Genomic DNA, 24,825 nt, shown 5'->3' with positions numbered 1-24,825 from the left:
TAGGATAACAAAGAAGACTTTTTAAATTCCTTTTGTTCTTGTTATGCAGGGTCATAAGTATTGCACAGAGCAGAGTTTTACCAAACCATGCAATACGTGCAATTTTTGCTCGTTCATATCCACGAACAACACATTCGTACATCCTTTGGGATTAGGAGAATTTAAGATTAGGGCCCAAGGAGATTGTATGACTAAAAATGTGGTATATTTGGCTACATGTGACCTGTGTCAAGCTTTTTATATAGGAAAAACGAATCGCTGTCTGAGGGACAGGATTCGTGAGCACATATATCATGTTAGGAAGGGGAACTTGCACAATGCTTTAGCCAGACATGTACGTGATGCAGGTAGTGAGCACTCCTTTAGATTTAGGATTTTAGAACGGACATACACTAATATCAGGAGAGGAGATATAGACAATTACACTCAAGCCAGAGAAACACACTGGATAATTAAATTCAGATCTGACGTGTCACCAGGTCTCAATGGTAAAGTTCCTTTGAGACCATTGTTAAAAATGAGGAGCTTGAGACATAAAATAAGGGCCATAGATGTTCCCTATTATATGCTTCTCACTTCTAGTTATTTTTCCTTATTTTTCTGCTGCATGTACATTTAGTTTTTATGTTTTGTTGCAGAAAATTTATGAAGTTCAGTGTGTCACATGTATATATATTTTTGTGCAGACACACATTCATATGTAAATGTTTTTATATATATTGCATTGAGGTACTTGTATTTTCAGTGGTTCATTCAATGCATCAATGTGGTTTTAACCAATGATTTTAATGTATTAAAATAACGCGAATTAGTATTCATAATTTTCGCGCTCTTTTTAGGTATTTAAATCCGTGTTTATGAGTATTTTGTTGTATGAGGTCTGAAGAAGCTAATCAGCGGCGCCTACTCAATTACTACAATAAATTCATTCAGTTTTATTTGAGTGTTCTGGATTTTATCACATTTTTACAACGAATATTTCTTTGAATGGGACTTTGGTACTTGTACTCCTTCATTGTTTTGCTCCTCAGTATTTTATTTTTACGTTTTATTTTGGCTATTCACTACGGAGCATTAACTCCAAGCGGAAAGTGTCATTGTTTTGGATTATTTATTTATTTACACTTGTTGACCGGCAGTGTCCGACTGGACGTAGGTCCATTTTCAGCAGAGGCCCGGGGAGAAAAGCCCCACAGTTAAAATAAACAGACAGTAGTTACATTGGATTACATAGCAATTAACAAGATAACATAGCAATTACTTACAACATATTTACAGATGAAGAACATAGTATATCAGTAGACAACTAGAATCTTTATCTGTGAAGTACATAACAAACATTAACAAATGTTACAATAAGAAGTTCCTGCTGTATAATAAGTATTTGGCTTATGAGCCTCTGAGCTAATTCAACAGCTTACCCAGCGAGTCGACTGTCTTGCGATACAAATAAATAACCAACAACATTCTGGGGAAAAAATGCCAGTGGATCGTCCAAGGACTGGAGTGATTTTTAATCCATCGCATGGCTCTGGGTCTCAATTAAACGAGAGTAGAACGATGAAGTCCACTTTTGGTAAAAATTCCATGGGCCGTATTCCACCAGCACAGCCTGAAAGACAGCAGTCCCAAGCCGAAGCCTGACGCTCTATATCACCAGCTGGTAATGCCATTAATAACAATAACACTAACTTTTTATCTAATAATAGACTACCACAATTACATGAATTTATTAATGCTTCAAATGTTATTTTTTATGATCATGTTGATGTCAACGATTTAAATGAAAGTAGCCCAAGGACAGAAGTAAATATTGTTACCAAATTAAAGCAATTTGATGAAAGCTTACTAAAATACAAAAAATTGCAAACGGAAATCTCCTATTTCCGTGAATGCATTAAAAATAACATTGTGCCAAAAGGGCTACGACAGTGGAGATATCCATCTGGGGTCGTAAAACACTCTGATTTTCATATTCAGTTCATACAATTCTTCAACCAACAAGGGCTTAATTTTTTTGGAACTATTAATAAACAATTACACCATACAGATGTCGGATTTGAAGTCACATCTAGAAATATTGAAGAAAGAAATCAAAGATGATGTTGACTTCAACCGATATGAATATGATTATGGCAGAATTTTTATCAGCATAAATTTGTTATTAACTAAAATCAATGAGACCAAAAGACGTAAATTTGCCAGAGATAAGCTAGCATATGAGAAGAAATGTGCATACCCTGATCCACCAATCATGAAAGCAGTTCCTGGGTCTTATCAACAAAAATCAACCAATAACAGAACTACTATTTATAATGATGACGCTGAGTCTTTAACGAATGATGAACTTGATCAGTTTCCGCCTCTCTTGAATGAAACAAACCCAGTGAATGGAACTACTGTTTCTCAGGTTTGATGAAGTGAACGTATTTTTAATAAAGAACGAACTGATAATAATAACTGCAATATGTCTGAATCAGGTTTTCAACAGCAATACTCGAATCGCAAGAAGAAGAACGCCAACTGGGGGAAAAAAACCCAGAACAAGAGAGCATACAATCGGCGCAAGAGGTAGTTTCTGACTATAATATTGATAATCCAACTATTGTTTCGAGCATTACCAATGACTTTAGAGTATATAATTATACTCAATTAGAAGTTTCTTTGGAACTTGTCGATCTGTTGGCTAAAGGATTTAATTTTGTGTTACCCGCGAAACCTGATGTTGCTCGTATTTTATGTGATTTAAAGCTGTATACACGTAAACTGAACCTTAGAATGTTGTTCAAGGATCGTAATAACATGTTAACTAAAGAACGTGTTGCAAGCGTTTACAATCCACCATTGAATAATGATTTACTTGTTTTCGAAAAAATAACAGAAATGCATTTAAGACATTTATATAGCAAGCATTCTTATGTTAATGCTTCAAATAGAACAACAAGGGATCTTATTTCTTGGGTAAAAATTCACAGTATACGGGTGATGAAGCCAGATAAGGGTGGAGGGGCTGTCCTTATGTATGAAGAAAGTTATGTGACTAAAATGAAAGACATGTTATTACCTAACCAGTATAGCATTGTCTCTAGGAATGAACTCAATCAGTCTTATCAAAGAATTAAGAACACACTTAGTGATTTATTTATAGAGGGCAGTATTTCACTAGACTTATATCATTACTTTTCTATGCCAGCACCCCTTACACCTGTAATATTCGGAGTTCCAAAGTTACACAAGGCTATAAATAACCCTCCTTTCAGATCTATAATTAATGGCTGCCAATCAATTACCTATTCCTGTGCTAAATGGGTCGATAACAAACTTAAAGAAATATTAAAAACAGAAACACAAATTTGTAAGGATTCATGGTTCGTGCTGAATAAATTAAATACTATTCCTTTTGACACAAACCTGAAATTCCTTACAGCAGATGTAAAAGACCTATACACTGTAATTCCACAGGATATAGGACTAGAATGGGTAACAGATTTTTTATTAATTAAACAGTACCCCGGTAAAGACATAGACTTGCTTATTAACATATTGGAATTAGTCTTAAGCAATAATTTCTTTATGTTTAAGAACACCATCTATTTACAACAAACTGGAGTAGCAATGGGCTCCCCATGTGGGGGAAGCTTTGCTAACTCCGTAATGGCTTATTGGGAGCGTTCATTTTTGTTTGAGCATACATTGTTTAAAAGTATGGTGGTATGGTATACGTGATATCAAGACGACATCCTTATGATTATAAAGGGTAGTGAACAGAATGTTAAGGAATTAATGAATGCTATGAATTTGTTCACTTCCTTTTTATCTTTTTGATGAAACTTCTATTAATTTTTTAGATATATGTATACAAAAAAACTTAGAAAAAGGAAAACCTTTATACAGTAACTCCATGTTACATTTTTCCAGCAACCATCCGCTCTTTCAAAAAAGAGGGATAGTTAAAGGTCAGCTAGTACGTATTTCCCGGATGTGCTCGGACAATGAAACATTTGAACACGAATGTGATATCTTAGAGGAAATGTTTACTAACCAAGGATATCCTAGTGAATTGATTTATAAGTTAAGAATGGAAGTGAAATGGAAGAGGCTCAATGGCCTTCTAGGACCTTTGTTTAATAATGGACAAAATGAAATAGCTGACTTTAGCATAACTAATATTGAAGTTGTTGGGAACAATTTTTCCAAAGTCGAAACTAATTACATTACTAGTTTATCAACTGAATTTAATAACTCAGCATCAGAATTTAGAAATATTTTGAATAGTAATTGGGAATTAATTACTCAAGATCCCAAAGTTAATGCCATTTTAGGACCAAAACCAGTTATGGTTTTTAAAAAGGCACCATCTTTAAAAACACTATTTGAATTTCCTAATAAGCATTATAAATTGTATAAAGGAATGTATAAATGTGGACATTGCAATTACTGCAAATATATTCAAACTGGGTCCACATTTACTATAAGAGGTGTTAAATACTATATAAATACTAAATGTAACTGCCAGAGTGAAGGGGTGGTCTATCTTGCTATTTGCCAAGTATGCTATGTATTCTATTTTGGCAAAACAGAACGACAGCTTAAGCAACGTATTTATGAGCACTTGTACGCCATCTCGAAAAAAGTAGCCACTAATGATTTGGCTAAACATATAACTGAAAATAGCACGCATAGCTTTCTTTTTACCGTAGTACAAAAGATAGATAAAAATCCCCGAGGTGGCCCATGGCATTTGAGGTTGGAAGAACAAGAGCTGCTATGGCAGCTAAAAACTAATGCCCAAGTACACCCAGGCATAAATGAGGCTTGCTCCATTAAGTCAAAAATGCACAAAACACGCTGATTCCTAATGGCCCCACTGGGGCCATTAGGAATCAGCGTGTTTTGTGCATTTTTGAGTTATAATTATTTTTTCTACACGCTGTTTCTGAGCTCTGTCGGCTGGCTGTGCTTTGTTGTGTTATTTATTTTTGCTCCATTAAGTGTTTACTTAAACTAAAATCTCTTTTGAGATAGTTATTTATTATTATACAATTTATACAATATATACATATATTTGTTTGGTTGAACAATTAATTTTATATACATGTTGACCAATATAATTTATATTGTTTTGAGACTGATCTTTTTTGGCATTCGGCTTGCTGGTGAATTTTGAATTCATATCTCTATATGGATATGAATAGATTTATTTAATTGTATAAAAAGAGGTACATATATACACATATACATACATTTTTTTAGAAATTGTAGGAAAGTTTTAAATGTATAAAAGTAGATTTAGAATCAGGGTTTTTTGAGTAATATATTTATTTATTTAAGTAACATACATTACTACCTTTTTATATATATAAGAATGAAGTGAATATATGGTTTAATTGATTAAAGGTGTTTTCAATTATGTATTAAAGGGCGTGTATATAAAAGCCCATGCTGCTAAATGTAATCTTGTCTGAAGAAGTGCAGTGATTTTATTGCATGAAAGCGCTCACAAGTAAAGCAGTTGTTTTTAAACAAAGACTGGTCTGCTGTTGGAACCATTTATTTCTTTTTTGAGTTGTTTGTTTTTCTTTTTGGTTTTCCTTGCTATAATCAAGGTAGTTAGTGGAGTAGAAAGAAAGGTAGTGGTTAGATGGGGTGGGTGATATTAGAGTGGGAGTTGCAAGGGCATAGCCAGCATGTTTTTAGGTGCGCTTTTAGTAAAGTTTTGAAGTGGGTGCATGATGGTATGGAGGTAATTGTGGGTGGGAGTGAGTTCCATCATTTGGCTATGGTGCAAGAGAATAGTGCTTCACCAGCAGAGTTATTGGCTTTAGTGATCTGCAAGTGATTTTTGTTGCTGGATCTTAGTGGTCTGGTGGTGCGATAGGGTTGGAGTAGATTCTGGAGGGATGGGACATTTAGTGGATGGTTTACTAGTTTGTGGGAGAGTGAGAGTTTATACCATTGAAGGAGGTGAGGGAGTTCTAGCCAGCCCAGTTCAGCAAGTGAGAGACAGTGGTGACTACGGTAGGATGCCCCTGTGGTGAATTTGGGGATTTTGTTGTAGCAGGTCTCTAGCTTGTTTAGATCGTATTGCCTTAGGTTGGTATATATTGGAGAGGCATAAAGTAGGGTGGAGATAAGGTGGGAATTTGCTATTGAAATCTTTGCTGCTTTGGTGAGAAGTTGTTTATTTCTGTATAATGCTCCTAGTTTTTTGTGGACTTTTTTTATGGTCATGGATATGTGAATGTCAAATTTTAGTTTATTGTCTATTTCCACTTCTATCAATTTGGTGTGTTCAGTTGGGTATATAGTGGTGTTGTCTTTTGCTGTGATGTTAAAGTGAGAGTTATTTTGAGTATGTTTGGTGGGTTGGAAGATGGGTAGTTTAGTTTTGTTTGGGTTGAGTATTAATTGGGCATCGGATAACCAAGTTTCAACAGAGGAAAAGGCTTCCTGTTTGACTTTTTGCAGTTTGGGTAGGGACTGGGCTGAGCAGATGATGGTTGAGTCATTTGCATATTGCATGAGTGTGCCATGTTTGGTGGCAGAGGCTAGATTATTGGTGAAAACAGAGAAGAGTAGGGGTCCAAGGATATATCTTTGGGGAACCCCTATGGAGACAGGTCGTTGAGGCGATATGTAATTCTGCCATACAACGGATTGTTGGCGGTCAGACAGGTAACTCTGAAACCAGTTGGTGACTGATTGAGAGAAGGATAGGTTATTGAGGACAGAGATAAGTTGTTTGTGTGGGACCATGTCAAATGCTTTAGATAGGTCTAGGAAAGTAGCAGAGGAGAGATAGCCATTGTTTTTATGCTGAATGATAGTGTTAGTAAAGGAGAGTAAGGCAGTGGTGGTGCTATGGTTTGGTCGGAAACCATGCTGAGTATTGGAAAGGAGGTTGTTAGTAAGGAGGTAGTCTGAGACCTGAGAGTGTATGCATCTCTCTAGTATTTTGGAGAGTGGAAAGAGAATAGCTATGGGGTGGTAATTTGTTAGTTCTGTGGAGGGTCCGACTTTGTGGAGGGGAATTATATGTGATACTTTCCACATTGTGGGAACGTAACTTTCTGACAGAGATCGGTTAATCAAGATGGATACTGGGTAGGCCAGAGCATCAGCTGCGATTTGTAGGTATTCAGTTGGGAGGTTGTCTGCTGCTAATTTGGTGGGCTTAAGTTTAGTTAAGAGTTTTTTTATGTTGGAGGTAGGTACAGCAGAAAAAGAGAAGTCAGTGGGAAGATTACTATTTGAAGGTGTGGGTTGGAGGGGAGGGGGGTTGTGTTGTTTAGCTAGTGATAGTATGATTTGTATGAAGTGTGTGCTGAATGAGGTAGCAATATTTTCTGAGGAGTGAGGGATGTTAGGAGGAGGGGTACTGACTTTACCTGGGTGGAGGATGGAGTTTATGGAGGACCAGAATTGTTTGGGGCTGTGTTGGGAAGGGTCTAGGGCAGACTGGTAGTACTGGAATTTGAAAGTGGTCTTCCTATTTGGAATTTAGAGAAACACATTGTCAGCTTTTGTTAAATGCCACATAGTTTCCAAGCATTAGTGACAGATTCTCAATTAATATTGTATTAATACTGAACTCTGACAAAATAGGATTGCTTACACTACCATTTTTGCACCTTTTGTATTTATGTATTTTTTCATACCACTTGTAATAACAAAGATATAACATTGGTTCTTTGGTGTACAAGCATCTATCCATGTTTCTTCAATGGGCATATTTAATTAATAGACAAAGGACTTTGATTAATTCACTTAATTGATAAGAAACTATGACTGGCTGAAATTTGTTATTTAAAATTTCGAGTTTTATGGTCAAGCTATCTGATGAAATTCCATTTCCTTTAATAAAGGAAATGAAAACGCTTGGTTTTAGATTTTTGGATCCTATGTGTCTTTCTTTAGCAGTGATTACTTGTTTTACTGTTTGTTGTTACTTTTAGAACTTTGGTTTTCAGTACAAATATCATACAGTTAGAGAAGCAATTTGCTTCAACTGTTAACTACATTTCCCTAGGTAATTAAGCATTAAAATCTTTATAGAAATTTAGATATAATGATTTACAAGGTTATGTCTGGACCAGTCTGTTATAAATCTTTTATTTAATTTATTTTCCTTATAATGTCACATTGATATAATGCATATAGTGTTTAACTATAATTTGTTATGTAAGGTATTTTTTTTTTATAATCGATACATTGAATTAAAAAAGGAAATTCCATATGGGGTATGTTGTATTCATCTACAGACACTGTTTCACTGAGGAAAGATGATATAAACAGCTGTTAAAGTTATTAAAAATGTTGAAAGTTTTGTGACAGAAGACATATATAAACATATTAAATATAATATTTTATTTTATGAAATTTATTATACTGAATGTGTTACTTTTGACATACTGAAATAGCTAAACATGCAACATCGGGTGACATGTTCAAATACTTTTCAGGATTTTGCTATATATATTTTGTTGTAATACTAATAATATTTGACCCTGCATTTAATACATTTCTTTTCTATAGAAAATAGACATAGCAAGACTTGTCAGCTTATTGCAGAATGTAAGGTTAGGGCTAACTGGCTACTCCCTGAATCAGATTATAAGAACCATGGCTTTTATATCAGAAACTGAAAATGATGTGTAATTCTGCTGTTTTATATTCCTTGGTGGGGATCAAAATACTCCCTGCTTACTGACTTCAGTATTTATAACATATATATTCTAAGATAATGGCCGCTTCATATCTTGCAAAGGGGAATTTTTTTTAATTTTCTAAAGATCAAGGTAGACAATTTTATAACAGAATACCTAAGGAAAATAATATTATAAGTACAACAAATCATACTTCTGAACCCAGCAAAATACTGCAGTACAGTTGCTGTTAGTGGGGATGAATCCAATGAACCATCTGTGTGGTGGTACAGCCCACAAACTCAGGAGGAAATGGAAAATTGTTAAAAAAACAGCACATTCACCATTTCTAGGTTTTGAAAGTTATTTGACCTCACATTAAAGGATGGAAAGAGTCAGAGAGAAAGGAGTGCTGACTATGTTGTGAGTGCAGTGAATTGGGAATTGTGTGCTATAGTACATTTGTGTTTTTCTTCTGGATTTGTCTTAATAATTGTATTATATTCTGGTACTTGTTAATTTGGTTATAGCAGTAAGGATCATACCTTCTCACTGCCTAAGTTCTGTATATGGTTTGTGTGTGTGTGTGTGCGTGTGTGTGTGTGTGTGTGTGTGTGTGTGTGTGTGTGTGTGTGTGTGTGTGTGCGTGTGTGCGTGTGTGCGTGTGTGTGTGTGTGTGTGTGTGTGTCTATGCATATGTTAAGGGAACAGCTTTATTTCCATTATATGCAGCCCTATAATTCTGGTATTGTTTAGTGAAACCACATTGAATGATAGGGCCAGAACCATGCCACATCCAAAAGTATGCCATATGTCTTTGTATACTGAATACTGGTATTAATGATACAAGTCATAAAAAGACAGTTAACAAGAAAAACATGTCTTTGCAAAAATGGAAACTTATTTAGTATTTTCCAAATGCATAAAAAGAAAAGGAAGCAACAGACCACGGCTGTAGATAATGCAAAATAGTTTAATCCACAACGAACATAGAATGGTGAGCGCTTTCGTGGGCCAAGCCACTTTATCAGACACTGAAACAAAGTATAAAATTCCTTTATATATCATCCTACACTCACTAAATGGGACCCCACCTTAATTTAAAGTCACAAGTCATTCCATGTGCAAATGAAAGACAGTATATAAAAACAGCATATAAAAACAGTATATAAAACAGCATATACTCTTACTCCAAGACCATAGATAATTCCAGTCTCACATCTACTAAGACTGACGGAAGATTCATAATAATAATATAACTCATAATGTAAAAGTGCACATGGGAAATATCTCTCCAAATATGTCAGCATTTTTCTTGTCCAACACATTTTATGTCATGTAACTTTGACACCAGTATTCAGTGCATTTCATCTGACATGCCTTTTTGTTCATGTAAGGGAATGGATCTGCTTCCAGCAAATTAACTGCAAGACTTAAATGTTCTCTTTAAGCCCGATTTCTTGGTTATTATATAAAACTTGGCTAAGATATATCACCTAAGTAAAATATTGACCCACGACGCAGCAGATTTAGATCACATAGAAAATGGACAGGAACAAGTAGTTTGCAATCATTTACAAAGATGCTGAGCAATGTTCAGCCCTGCCAATCCAATACCAATATTAGTCAGTCATGGAGTATTTTCTTCTCTATTCCAATCGTTCAACTTTATTTTCTATCAAATTCCTTTATTTATATTGTTCAAGACTCAGTGCAGTGGCTCACATGCTGCATTAAATTGATGTTATGATCAAGGGAAATTTCTTCATTAATTAGAAACTCATCTGAGCCATTTTTACATTTCATCATGTCATTTAGAATGGCATAACCTATTATTACTCCTACCAGTATAAATTAAACCACATAAAGAGAAAATATACCTTACTTGATCACTGAATATTTTTTATTTATGTATTTATTTAGTCTTTGCAACACTTTGTAATGGGCTAATACCACTAAACAAGCTACTTCAATGTAATGAAAACCTGTAACGATATTCACACTGGATGGGAGAAATCTGGGCAGGACACTCCGAAGATGTCACTATTCTTTTATGAAAAGTGCAAAGTGGTTTTTACATCATCCTGAGCTACCATCAATTCAGGCAGATGGAACAATGGTTTAATGTCTCATTCAGTAGCTAACACATTCAAGACTACATAACAAACACCCCTTATGCTCATAGGTTCATAGGTTCATAGGTTGGTACTAGGCTATCAGCCCTAGGGCCTATACAAGCCTAGCCATAACAATTCCCTGGCTATTTCTTCCCACATTATTTACTTTCCTGGACCTCTGTCTAGCAGGGCAACTGACGTGATCCCTGGGGTGAATTTCCTTTCTCCCATCCAATCGTCAAGGTTCCTCTTGAAGAGGTCCAAAGAGGCACTCTGCTTGACATGTATGGGCAATCTATTCCAGAGTCTGGGGAGTCTCTGGGTCAGGAACCTATCCCTCCAGCATGTTTTGTTTATTGTGATGACAAGGTTTAGATCCCTGCGTGTAACTCTGAGGGATTAAGATTTCTTTAAGTGTAGCATGTCCAACAGCTCTGGGTTTGACATGGCCTTGTATGTTAAGCAGAGATCGCCTCTGAGTAGACGATATGCGACAGAGTATAGCTGGAGTTTTTTAAGGCGGTTAGTGTAGGGCATCTGCTTTAGGCCTGTAATTCTTTTAGTGAAGTATTTCTGAGGCCTTTCCAGTTGTTGCAGATGTCTTGAGAGGTACATACCAAATGGGGCGTTGTATTCTATAATGGGTCTAATGAGGGATGAGTACAGTGGGACAATGACCTCCTTTTTTCTGGATGAAAAGCCCTTCGTGATGAGGTGTGCCAAAAAGAAGGATTTCCTGACTGTTGTGGCGATGTGGTTATCGAAGGTGAGACCACTGTCCACCTGTGTCCCTAAGTCTCTTATCACACTTTCTGTGTTTAGTGTACTGCCACCTATATGGTAATTCATGGATACATGTTTTTTCCCAAAGGGATAACAATACATTTCTTGGCATTGAGCTTGAGCCCATGGCTCTGGCACCAAGCATCTGTTTCTGTAAGGCCCTTTTGTAGAGTATCCACATCATTTGGGGATTCAATAATGGCTCTCAGTTTGCAGTCATCTGCAAACTTTGTCAGCCAGAGTCCCTTAGTGTTGACCTGTACTTCAGAGAAGTAGATGCCAAACAAGAACAGCCCCAGGACTGAACCCTGAGGTACTCCACTTGTCACTTGTCTGGAGGTGGATTTGGAGTCGGCTACTTTTACAGTGTGGGTTCTATCAGTAAGCCATTTAGCAACCCATTGGGTGACATAGGGATTAATGCCCAACTTAGTAAGTTTATCTATGATTCCAGAGTGGGTGATGGTGTCAAAGGCCTTGGCAAGGTCTAGATAGGCTGTGTGGACCACCTTACCCTTGTCATGGCTCTGGAGACTGATTCAAAGAAGTCAATCAGGTTCATGAGACAAGATCGGCCCTTCACAAACCCAAACTGGGTGGGGTCCAGTGTTTGAAGGTTGCCAATGTCTTTGTTTATAAGTTCCATGATAATACGCTCCATGGCCTTGCAGATAAGACTTGTCAGACTGATGGGAATGGTAATTTCTGGGATCCAAGGTGGATCCCCCCTTGTGGATTGGGATAACTGCAGCTCTGCGCCACTCAGTGGGCATGAAACCTGATGTGAGGCTATGATTAAACATGACACTTAGGTGAGGTGCCAGTTCATATTATAGTTCATGTAGTACACAGCCCGGGATGTCATCTGGTCCCATGGATGCTGTATTCTTGGCTTTAGAGAGTGCGTTTTGTACCTGTGTGGCCGTTATTACTGGAATTTGGCAATCTTCCGGTATTGAGATGGGCCATTTAGGGGGTGAGAGGGGGTGAAGTTGGCACTGAATCGATCTGCCAGGATATTGGCAATATCCTTTGGATCAGTATATTTAATGCCATTCTGTTTTAGCTCAGAGCAGATCTGAGCATTGCCATTTAGATTCTTGACATAGTTATAGAATGCTTTGTGGTTGTCTTTGGAATCTTTGGCAATTTTATTTTCGTAACTAGCTTTGGAGGATTTTATGAGGCATCTCAGTTTCTTACTGAGGCTAGTAAGGGAGTTTTTTGAATCCTGGGATTTTCCTCTTTTCTGCAAAAGTTTCTTCCTTTTGTTGTAAAGTTTGTTTATGGCAGGGGACCACCAGATTGGCTCCCTTTTTTTGGATGAGAGCATTTTGGTTCTATTTGGGATGGCACGATTCATGCATGAGTGGATGTGCTCGTACAGTGCCTTAGTGTAGGATTTAGCAGTTGAACTTTCAGTTCCCGTCTGCATGGGTGTCATGAAGTTTGTCACTTCTGACTTGAGTAGCATGAAGTTGGCTTTGGAGAAGTTTTTTATGGTGGTTTCTTTACTGGGGGTTGGGGGTGGGATGTGGATGTTAAGGGTGATTAGCTTATGGTCAGACCTGACTAATGAGGGGGTGACCATAGGTATGGAGCATTGATTTCCCATGTTGGTAATGACCAGGTCTAGGATATTGGAGCCGCTGGTGGGACTATGGATTAGTTGATCCAGGGCGTTGGAATTTATGAATTTCAAGAACCGTTGCGCAAAGGTGTTGGGACATGAGTAGTTTTCCCAGTTAATGGCAGGGTAGTTAAAATCGCCCAGTATTAGGGTGTTTGATTCTATCTTAATATTTTCCAGTATGTTTAGAAAGGTGTAGTGAGAATCTTGGGGTATGGTGGGGGATCTGTAGCAAGCTACAATTTGGATTGCAGTGTTACCTAGTGTTAGTTGCACTTGGAGAATTTCAGACACATTGTGTTGGCCAACTAGCCTGGTGGTGTGAATATCCTTGGTGAATATTGACACTCCTCCACCTTTAGTGTTTCGGTCCTGGTTTGGTGGCCGAAAAGTGTGGTAAGAGTTGTAGCCTGGTATTGCAGGGGTGCTCTCTGGAGCCTTGAACCAGGTCTCAGTTACTGCACAGATATCGATGTTCTCCATTTTTAGGAGTGCCTCGAGATAGTGCATTTTGAGGTTTAGACTTCTAGCATTGAGTAGCATTACCTTCAGATTTTGCATGCTTGTACCTGTTACAGTGGTGGTTTTGTCCTTTGCAACACAGGTACTGTAAACAAATTTAAGCACCTAGTATGGGAATAGAACATGGAGTCTTTTGATTTTCTGCCATCGAATATGAGTGTGCTACCTCCTGACTCATTAGTTGTTGACAGTGAAAAGTGTTACAACTGCCTAATGTTGATTACATTTTAACGTTGCTACTGTGGGGTACATCATCTGGGATAGCCTCCCATGAAAACATAAATACATACTATTTTCCTTCCTGTGGTTACGGAAATATCCAGAAACATTAGTACGTCTTTCCTGGAAACCTTAGCCAATTCACTATCAATATATTAAGCACTATTCTAATCCATTTGGATTGGATTCCATGACTCCCCTTCTCTACTGATTGTGTAGTTGAAAATTTCAAATTGATGTTTGCCTTTCTCATCAGCAATATGGCTGTTACATGGTAGTACCAAGTTAGAGCAGTGTCTTTAACCTGTCTTCACAGACTGCATTTATGTGTAAGGGTACTATAGATAGCGTGTTATCGGTACATAACATTTTTTAAAAAGTGTGGCCTTCTTAATACCATAAGATATATATATATATATATATGTACAGTGGATATAAAAAGTGTACACATCCCTGTTAAAATGCCAGGTTTTTGTTGGATAAGTGTGCACATTCTTAAACTAATACTTTGTTGAAGCACCTTTTGATTTAATTACAACATTCAGTCTTCTATCAGCATGACACATCTTGACTTGGCAATATATGCACATTGTTCCTTGCAAAAGCACTCCAAATCTGTCGGACTGCAAGGGTATCTCTTGTGCACAGCATTTTTCAGGTCACCCCACAGATTTTCTATTGGATTTAGGTCTGAGCTCTGGATGGGCCATTCCAAAACTTTAACTTTCTTCTGGTGAAGCCATTCCTTTGTAGATGTGGATGTATGCTTGGGGTCATTATCATTTTTAAAGGTGAAATTCCTCTTCATCTTCAGCTTTCTAGCAGGTACCTGAGGGTTTTGGGCCAAAAGTGACTGGTATTTTAAACTGTTCATAATTCCCTCCACCTTGACTAAAGCTCCAGTTCCAGCTGAAGAAAAGCAACCTCAAAGCATGATACTGCAACCTTCATGCTTCACTGTGGGGATGGTGTTCTTCTGGTAATGTAAAGTGTTGCCTTTACGCCAAATGTACCTTTTGGAATTGTGGCCAAAAAGTTCAACCTTGGTCTCATGAGAGCATAACACATTTTCCCACATGCTTGTGGGAGACTTGATGTATTGTTTTGCAAATTTTATCCAGGTCTGCATTTTTTTCTGTGTAAGAAAAGGCTTCCGAGGACATGGGATATTGTTGACACATGAAGTACACAACTAGTACTTGCCTGAAATTCCTGCAGCTCCTTCAATGTTGTAAGTCTCTTGGCAGCCTCCCTGACCAGTTTTTGTCTAGTCTTTTCATCAATTTTGGAGGGACATCCAGTTCTTTGCAACATCACCGTTGTCCCATATTTTATCCACTTTTTGATGACTGTTTTCACTGTGTTCCATGGTATATCCAATGCTGTGGAATTTTTTTTGTAACTTTCTCCTAACTGATACCTTTCAACAAGGAGATCCCTTTTGATGCTTTGTAAGCTCTCTGTGAACCATGCCTTTTGCTGTGGCAGGCAACTGAGAAAATGTCAGAAAAATCCTACTAGGACAGCTGAACATTGGGGGGGGGGGTGGAGATGTTTAGTATTGTGTTTTGTTGTTTTTTTTTTTGTTTTTACTTCAGTGTTCAAACTTTTATGAGTTCGAACATATGGTCTCAGCCATACATGGTTCGAACTTGTAAATGTTTGATCTACTGAAGTATATATATATATATATATATATATATATATATATATATATATATAGTTCCCCTTCAGAAGACTGAAATATCACAATCCTGAAATTCATAAGACTGAACACCAAAATCCTGAAACTTCAAAATCCTGAAAACTCAAAATCCTGAAACTCAAAATATTGAAAGCACACAGCATACATATACTGACTTTAAACAACATAAAACATATTACTTTCCACCAAGTATAAGATGGGGGAGCAATCCCCCCTGCACCCCCCCACACCCTCTGCTACTTAAATATATCAACTCCGAGATTGCACTTCACTACACTAAGTGCAATCTCAGAGTTGCTATATTTAAGTAGAATGGGGTGTGGGGGTGGAGCCCCCCACATGGGGGATGCAGGGAGGCTTGCCTCCCTGCTCATTTATTTATTTACATTTGTTGACTCATACTTGCTGACAATTGCTATGCTTTGCTTTGTATGTGTTTTGTGTGTCCTTGTACTGGCATATTATCATTATTTGCATTCTATGTGTTTTCAGTATTGTGCATTTCAGGATTTTGAATTTTCAGGATTTTGGTCTTCAGTCTTATGAATTTCAGGATTGTGATATTTCAGTCTTCTGAAGGGGAACCATATATATATATATATATGTATATATATGTTTATATATGTATATATATATATATATATATATATATATATATGTATATGTATATATATATATATATATATATATATATATATATATATATATATATATATATATATATATATATATATATATATATATATATATATATATATATGGGTCCTAGTATGTTTAAGCAAAACGTATATGAGCGAACTCATTTTATGAAAAATGCACTTCCGCGGAAAAAAAAACATGCAATTTGCATGTAGATTTAGTTGTACATCAACATGTAGTATTGATTGTATATCTAAGAAAACTGTTACTTAGATCGCAGTACAGTGGGGATAAGAGAATATTCCCTTTTCCCAACTGTAGTGCTAGCTTGGAGTGAGAATATTAAAGTAGGGGGGATGTGGGGGGTGAAGGGGGTTTGCTACATGAGTAGTTTTTTGTTTAGGTTTTTTTGGTGTTTTTTTTTTGCAAAAGTGCATTTTCAATAAAATGCACTTTTTCTAAAGTTATTCGCTCATGTACGTTTTGCTGAAACATACGATCTGTCAACATAGATCCACATATATGCATCTCTCTCTCTCTTTCTCTATGTGTGTGTGTGTGTGTGTGTGTGTGTGTGTGTGTGTGTGTGTGTGTGTATAAATATATATATATATATATATATATATATATATATATATATAAATATATATATATATATATATATATGATTCCACTTCATATAATCGAAAGCTCATAACATCGAGTTTCAAAACATCAAGCCCAAATGATCGAAAACTCAAAACATTTCATCATCTTCTTTCAGCTGTTCCCGTTAGGGGTCGCCACAGTGGATCATTTGTTTCCATTTCTTCCTTCCTGTGCATCTTGCTCTTTCACACCAACCGCCTGCATGTCCTCTCTCACCACATCCATAAACCTTATCTTAGGCCTTCCTCTTTTCCTCTTTCCTGGCAGCTCCGTCCTTAGCATCCTTTTCCCAATATACCCAGAATCCCTCCTCAGCACATTTCCAAACCAACGCAATCTTGCCCCTCTTGCTTTGTCTCCAAATTGCCAACCGGAGCTGACCCTCTAATATACTGATTCCTAATCCTGTCCATCCTAGTCACACCCAGTGCAAATCCTAACATCTTTAACTCTGCCACATCCAGCTCTGACTCCTGCCTTTTCGTCAATGCCACCATCTGCAACCCATATAACATAGCTGGTCTCACTACCCTCTTGTAGACCTTCCCTTTCACTCTTACTGGTACCCGTCTGTCACAAATCACTCCTGAGACTCTTCTCTACCCATTCCACCCTGCCTGTACTCTCTTCTTCACCTCTTTTCCACACTCACCATTACTCTGAACTGTTGAACCCAAGTACTTAAACTCATCTACCTTTACCAACTCTACTCCCTGCATCCCCACCATTCCTCTACCCTCCCTCTCATTTACACACATATATTCTGTTTAGCCCTGCTGACCTTCATTCCTCTCCTCTCTAAAGCATATCTCCACCTCTCCAGGGTCTCCTCAACCTGGACCCTACTCTCTCTACATATCACAATGTCATCTGCAAACAATCATAGTTCACGGGGCCTCCTGTCTAATCTCATCTGTCTACCTGTCCATCACCACTGCAAATAAGAAAGGGCTCAGAGCTGATCCATGATGTAATCTCACCTCCACCTTAAACGTATCTGTCACTCCCACCACAGTCCTCACCAATGTCACACTACCCTTGTACATATCCTGTACCACTCTTACATACTTCTCTGCCACTCCCGACTTCCTCATACAATACCACAACTCCTCTCTAGGCACCCTGTCATATGCTTTCTCTAAGTCCACAAAGACACAAAACATTTAACGTCAGTTAAATATACCAACTCCAAGGTTGCACTACAGTGGAGGAAAAATTAATTTCCTAACCCCAATGTAGGGCAACCTTGGAGTTGGTATATTTAATTTACGAGGGGTGTGGGGGGTGCAGTGGGGGCTTGCCTCCCTGCATAAATGTAGTAAAAACTCTGTAGGATGTTATTTCTAGTTGCTTTGTAGTTTTCAATGTTTTGAGATTCAATATTATGAGTTTTTGATATTTTTTAGTTTTCGATCATTTTGTCTCGCTGTTTTGAAATTCGATGTTATGAGCTTTTGATTATATGAAGTGGAACCATATACACACACAGACACACACACACACACACACACACACACATATATATATATCTATATATATATATATATATATATATATATATATATATATATATATATATATATATATATATATATATATATATATATATATATATATATATATGGGTCCACTTTGTAATCTTGAAATACTGAAATCCTGAATTTCAGTATTTCGAGACTACAATCACAAATGCACACAATACCAACAAGCAACAAACCTGTAACTGAGGTCACCAAAAGCTTGAAATCACAAAAATGAGTGTTGTGACTTTATTTCTTTAGTCTGTAAATTCCAGCTTTGTAGTTGCATTCGCCACTGTTGTAAAACCCTCAGTTTGTGACTTCCAAGCTGTGTAGTTGCATCCTCCCCTGTTAGAAATCCCAACACAGTGTATTCAACAAGAATTGTGCATAACACATCAACACAGAGATACTAGTGGGAGACTCCACAATTACATTTGTAGCACTCTAGCTATTGCTTTCAGAAACCCTGGTGTGTCATATGTCTCCTTATTTGTGAGGATCCTCTCAAAATGGCTGTGCCTCCTCACCAATCGACACCTCTTAGGGGAGGCCAGACATCCACTAGCTATGAGGTTCCTCAGGTCCTCCACCCTATCCTGTTCCCTTGTCAAAGTTCTCATTAGTAGAGAGAGTGGTCTGTTGCCTTGGCACTGAGTAAACATTTGAGGCGGCGGTGCCATGCCTCCACCAAATTCTGCATTCTTGGCAGTAATAATGTGTTGAGATCATGGATATTCCAAAACAAGATCAGGAAAAAGGGGGGAACCTACTGAAAGACGTGCTTCTAGCTGTAAATGTCCTTTGCCTTCCCAACATATACCAGCTCCGAAGTATGTCGCCAAGTCCCTCTCCTCCATGGGAAATGTCTCCTTCAGAGAGTAATAGGCCTGCACAACCTCTTCAGGCAGGAAAGCTAACGCTATGAGAGACTTTATAGCCAATTGAAATCACAGCTGTGTATTGTATAGTGAAGCTAAGCCAAGCTGTTCCACCTTTTGCCACACATTTCTTCCAAAGTTGAACAGGCAGCCTTTAGACTTCACTCCACTAATGTTTACACTAATGCTTTTTATTGCGGCAATTTTGAAGTCATATAATGCATGTTGCAATGAGCTTTCAAACCCTTGTTCTGCCAGTAACTGGAATACACAGTCCCACATTGCATTGTATGATTTTAAACATTTCTTACTAATTAAACAATTGAGTAAGGGGATTGATTTGTCATACCCCCCATAGCACACCAGCCCATGATGCTGTACAGCTGTCTACATATTACCCCTTTATAGAAAAATGTGCCGTCCATTAGCCAGATCGTTGTGTGGCTGAGTTCATACAGATTGTTCACTGTACTGAAAGCAATCACCACAGTATCACCGGATACATCTACCACCCTCTTTTCTACAAAATTGCCTGTTTTAATGGGATAGCCCTGCACATTGAAAGTATGTAGGGTCAGGTGTGGGTTATGAGTTGTTGCTGTTTGTTTCCGACGGACTCTCCCGATCTGTTGCAGAAGAGCACATCTACAGGGCAGGTCAGGTACTACATCAGTTGATGTGAAAGTGAGGGTGTCTTCCACTAGCAGACACGGTGCATCCCTGGACACTTCAGCCCTGTGTTTTAGTTCGCTACATAGCGTGTACTTCTAAACCTCAGTTGGATCACCACTATGATTATGTAGGACACTTTTCCTAAGCAGCTTGCCAGTAGGTATAGTAACAATAGGTATAGTTACAGTAGTTAGCCTACCTTTACACTTTTTAGCTGTCTTCCATTTACAGTACCAGTACTTTTTTTCATGTGCTGTATGTTCTACATGGTATGCATAGCCCTCCAATATTAGGACTTTCTTCCCCTTTTGTGATATCGTGGTTCTGTAAATGTTGCCAATACTTCCTGGTGGGAGGTACATTGTGGACGCCATTGTTTCTTGTACTATGTACGACCTCTACAGGGTATTGAGGATATTTATAGACTTTTTCAGTATTCTAATATGCAGTGATTATGCAGTTTAGGTGTTGTGTGCATTTGTGATTGTAGTCTCAAAATATTGAAATTTGGGAATTCAGTATTTCGAAATTACAAAGTGTACCCATCCACTTTGTAATCTCGAAATACTGAAATCCTGAATTTCAGTATTTCAAGACTACAATCACGAACGCACACAATACCGACAAGCAACAAACCCATAACTGATGTCACCGAAAGCTCAAAATCACAAAAATGAGTGTTGTGACTTTATTTCTATAGTCTGTGAATTCCCAGCTTTGTAGTTTCATCTTTCACTGTTGTAAAACCCTCAATTTGTGACTTACCAGCTGCGTAGTTGCATCATCCACCATTGTAAATCCCAACGCCAACAGTGTATCCAACAAGAATAGTGCATAACACACCAACACGGAGATACTAGTGGGAGACTCTCCAATTACATTTATAGCACTCCAGCTATTGCTTTCAGAAACCCTGGTGTGTTATATATCTCCTTATTTGCGAGGATCCTCTCAAACTGGCTGTGCCTCCTCACCAATCGATGCCTCTTAGGGGAGGGCGGACATCCACTAGCTAGGCAGTTCCTCAGGTCCTCCACCCTATCCTGTTCCCTTGCCAAAGTTCTCATTAGTAGAGAGAGGTCTGTTGCTTTGGCACCAAGTAAACATTTGAGGTGGTATTGCCACACCTCCACCGAATTCTGCATTCTTGGCAGTAATAATGTGTTGAGATCATGGATATTCCAAAACAAGATCAGGAACAAGGGGGGAACCTACTGAAAGACGTGGTTCTAGTTGTAAACATCCTTTTCCTTCCCAACAAATACCAGTCTCTGAAGTACGTCACCAAGTCCTTCCCCTCCACGGGAAATGTCTCCTTCAGAGTGTAAAAGGCCTGCACAACCTCTTCAGGCAGGAAAGCTAAAGCTATGAGAGACTTTATAGCCAATTGAAATCACAGCTGTGTATTGTATAGTGAAGCTAAGCCAAGCTGCTGCACCTTTCACCACACATTTCTTCCAAAGTGGAACAAGCAGCCTTTCGACTTCACTCCACTAATGTTTACACTAATGCGTTTTATTGTGGCAATTTCAAAGTCACATAATATATATTGCAATGAGCTTTTAATCCCTTGTTCTGCCAGTAACTGGAATACACAGTCCCACATTGCATTGTATGATTTTAAACATTTCTTACTAATTAAACAATAGAGTAAAGGGACTGATTTGTCATATGCCCCATAGCACACCAGCCCATGGATGCTGTACAGCTGTCTACACATTACCTCTTTATTGTAAAATGTGCAGTCCATTAGCCAGATTGTTGCACGGCTGAGATCAAACAGATTGTTCACTGTACTGAAAGCAATCACCACAGTATCACCGGCTACATCTACCACTCTCTTTTCTACAAAATTGCCTGTTTTAATGGGATAGTCCTACACATTGAGAGTACATAGGGTCAGGTGTGGTTTATGAGTTGTTGCTGTTGTTTTCTGACGGACTCTCCTGATCTGTTGCAGGAGAGCTTGTCTACTGGACAGGTCAGGTACTAGATCAGTTGATGTGGAAGCTAGGGCGTCTTCCACTAGCAGACACAGTGCATCCCTAGACACTTCAGCCCTGTGTTTTAGATCGCTATATAGCTTGTACTTCTCAAACTCAGTTGGATCACCACTATGATTATGTAGGACACTTTTCCTAAGCAGCTCACTGGTAGGTACAGTAACAGTAATTAGCCTACCTTTACAGTTTTCAGCTGTCTTCCATTTACAGCACCGATACTTTTTTCATGTGCTGTACATTCTACATGGTATACATAGCCCGCCACTATTAGGACTTTCTTCCCTTTTGCGATACCGTAGTTCTGTAAATGTTGCCTATACTTCCTGGTGGGAGGTACGTTGTGGATGCCATTGTTTCTTGTACTATGTACGCCCTCTACAGTACACAGGGGGTATTTATAGACTTTTTCGGTATTTTAATATGCCATGATTATGCAGTTTAGGTGTTGTGTGCGTTCGTGATTGTAGTCTCAAAATACTGAAATTTGGGATTTCAGTATTTCAGCATTACAAATGGACCCATATATGTATGTATATATATATATATATATATATATATATATATATATATATATATATATATATATATATATGTATATGGGTCCCCTTCAGTTGATCAAACTTTTAAAAGTTCATAGCTCATATGACCAAGACCATATGATCAAACTTTTAAAAGTTCAAATGGACTGAATGGAGATCCCTGTACAGTACGGAATGGGAAGATTTCCCTTTTCCGCAATGTAGTGTGATCTCAGAGTTGATATATTTAAGTAGCAGGGGTTTCAGGCACCTAGGCAGCGAGACATTTCCCTGTGGTACATTTGACTGGGGACACATGGCTGAAGTGACATTCAGCAGCAAAGAAATATGGCTGTTTGCAAATTCCCCGTCGGCAAAAAGAAGCACACACTGCCATCCTCACAGCTTTAATAATCAAATGCACAGGGGAAAACAATGTCCATGGTCCCCAAGGGAACATGAGACAGCAGGCAATATGGCAGGCATCAGCAGCAGGCTGGCCAGATGCATGTTAGTGGCAGTAAAATGCAGTGTACAATGGGCAGTGCCTTTATAATTAGAGTGTGTGGACCACTACCCCCGTCACAGTGTTTAGGGAACATTACCTAAAATTCATACTAGAGTATAAATGTGACTACAGTAGCCTGCCAGATTTCCTCAATGCTGTAGCACACTTCTGCATGTTGTAGTTACATAAGTATGTACTGTACACTGAGCACAGCACAACAACACGGAATTTGCAAACAGCCATTTGTCTGCAACTGAATGTCACTTCAGCTATGTGTCCCCAGTCAAATGTACCACAGGGAAATGTCTCGCTGCCTGGCAGTGTGTGCTTCTTTTTGCCGACAGGGAATTTGCAAACAGCCATATTTCTTTGCTGCTGAATGTCACTTCAGCCATGTGTCCCCAGTCAAATGTACCACAGGGAAATGTCTCGCTACCTAGGTGCCTGAAACCCCTGCTACTTAAATATATCAACTCTGAGATCACACTACATTGCGGAAAAGGGAAATCTTCCCATTCCGTACTGTACAGGGGTCTCAGGCACCTAGGCAGCGAGACATTTCCCTGTGGTACATTTGACTGGGGACACATAGCTGAAGTGACATTCAGTTGCAGACAAATATGGCTGTTTGCAAATTCCATGTTGTTGTGCTGTGCTCAGTGTACAGTACATACTTATGTAACTACAACATGCAGAAGTGTGCTACAGCATTGAGGAAATCTGGCAGGCTACTGTAGTCACATTTATACTCTAGTATGAATTTTAGGTAATGTTCCCTAAACACTGTGACGGGGGTAGTGGTCCACACACTCTAATTATAAAGGCACTGCCCATTGTACACTGCATTTTACTGCCACTAACATGCATCTGGCCAGCCTGCTGCTGATGCCTGCCATATTGCCTGCTGTCTCATGTTCCCTTGGGGACCATGGACATTGTTTCCCCTGTGCATTTGGTTATTAAAGCTTGAGGATGGCAGTGTGTGCTTCTTTTTGCTGACAGGGAATTTGCAAACAGCCATATTTCTCTGCTGCTGAATGTCACTTCAGCCATGTGTCCCCAGTCAAATGTACCACAGGGAAATGTCTCACTGCCTAGGCACCTGAACCCATTAAACTTTGATAATTATTTCAGATGCTTTCAGATAATAGTTATCAGACTGATGTGACAGAACATAAATAGTTAATTAAATTTCAACAGCTCATGGTTCTCCCAAACCTCAGTCATACCAAGTGTTCATGCCTCCCTTGTCTTTGTCACTGGCCTTGACTCAGGCTGCCTTCCTTCAAGTTCTCTAACGTAGCTGGCACTAGGTATCAGAGTCCCACCTCTATAGCCCCTGTTATCCAAGCCCCCAGCTGCACATCTCCAGAATCTCTCTGCTTTGAGAGACAACTGTGTTGCTTTAAGCTTCCATTCCATTCTTTATAAGGGAGCTACAATGGCTGTAGCTAGAGGCCATCTCATAACAGGACAGATCAGATAACTAATTATGGCTTCACCTATAGATCATTTTTGTAAATGACAAGTATTTTGCTTCCACTAAACCATGGCATATTAATGTCCAACATAAATATTTTTAATGATACTGTTTTTGTAGGGTAGTGGTACCCTTATGAATCGATCTGTGTTGTGGTTCACCCATTACACTCTTGTATAATAATTATCAGAGAGATTGCACTAACTCAGAGATAAAAGGAATATTTCGTTTCCAGCAAATTCAAGAATTATTTTTAAGTATGTGATAGCTAGATCCTATAGTAAATATGTATTATCAGGAGATCTGAAGGTAAAGTGTGCTAGATAGTCATATAT

This window comes from Protopterus annectens, chromosome 10.part0, assembly GCF_019279795.1.
Source record: "Protopterus annectens isolate FY-2018-M chromosome 10.part0, PAN1.0, whole genome shotgun sequence".
Classification (NCBI taxonomy): Eukaryota; Metazoa; Chordata; order Ceratodontiformes; family Protopteridae; genus Protopterus; species Protopterus annectens.
The sequence above is the reverse complement of the archived record's forward strand: the minus strand, read 5'-3'. Positions refer to the sequence as shown.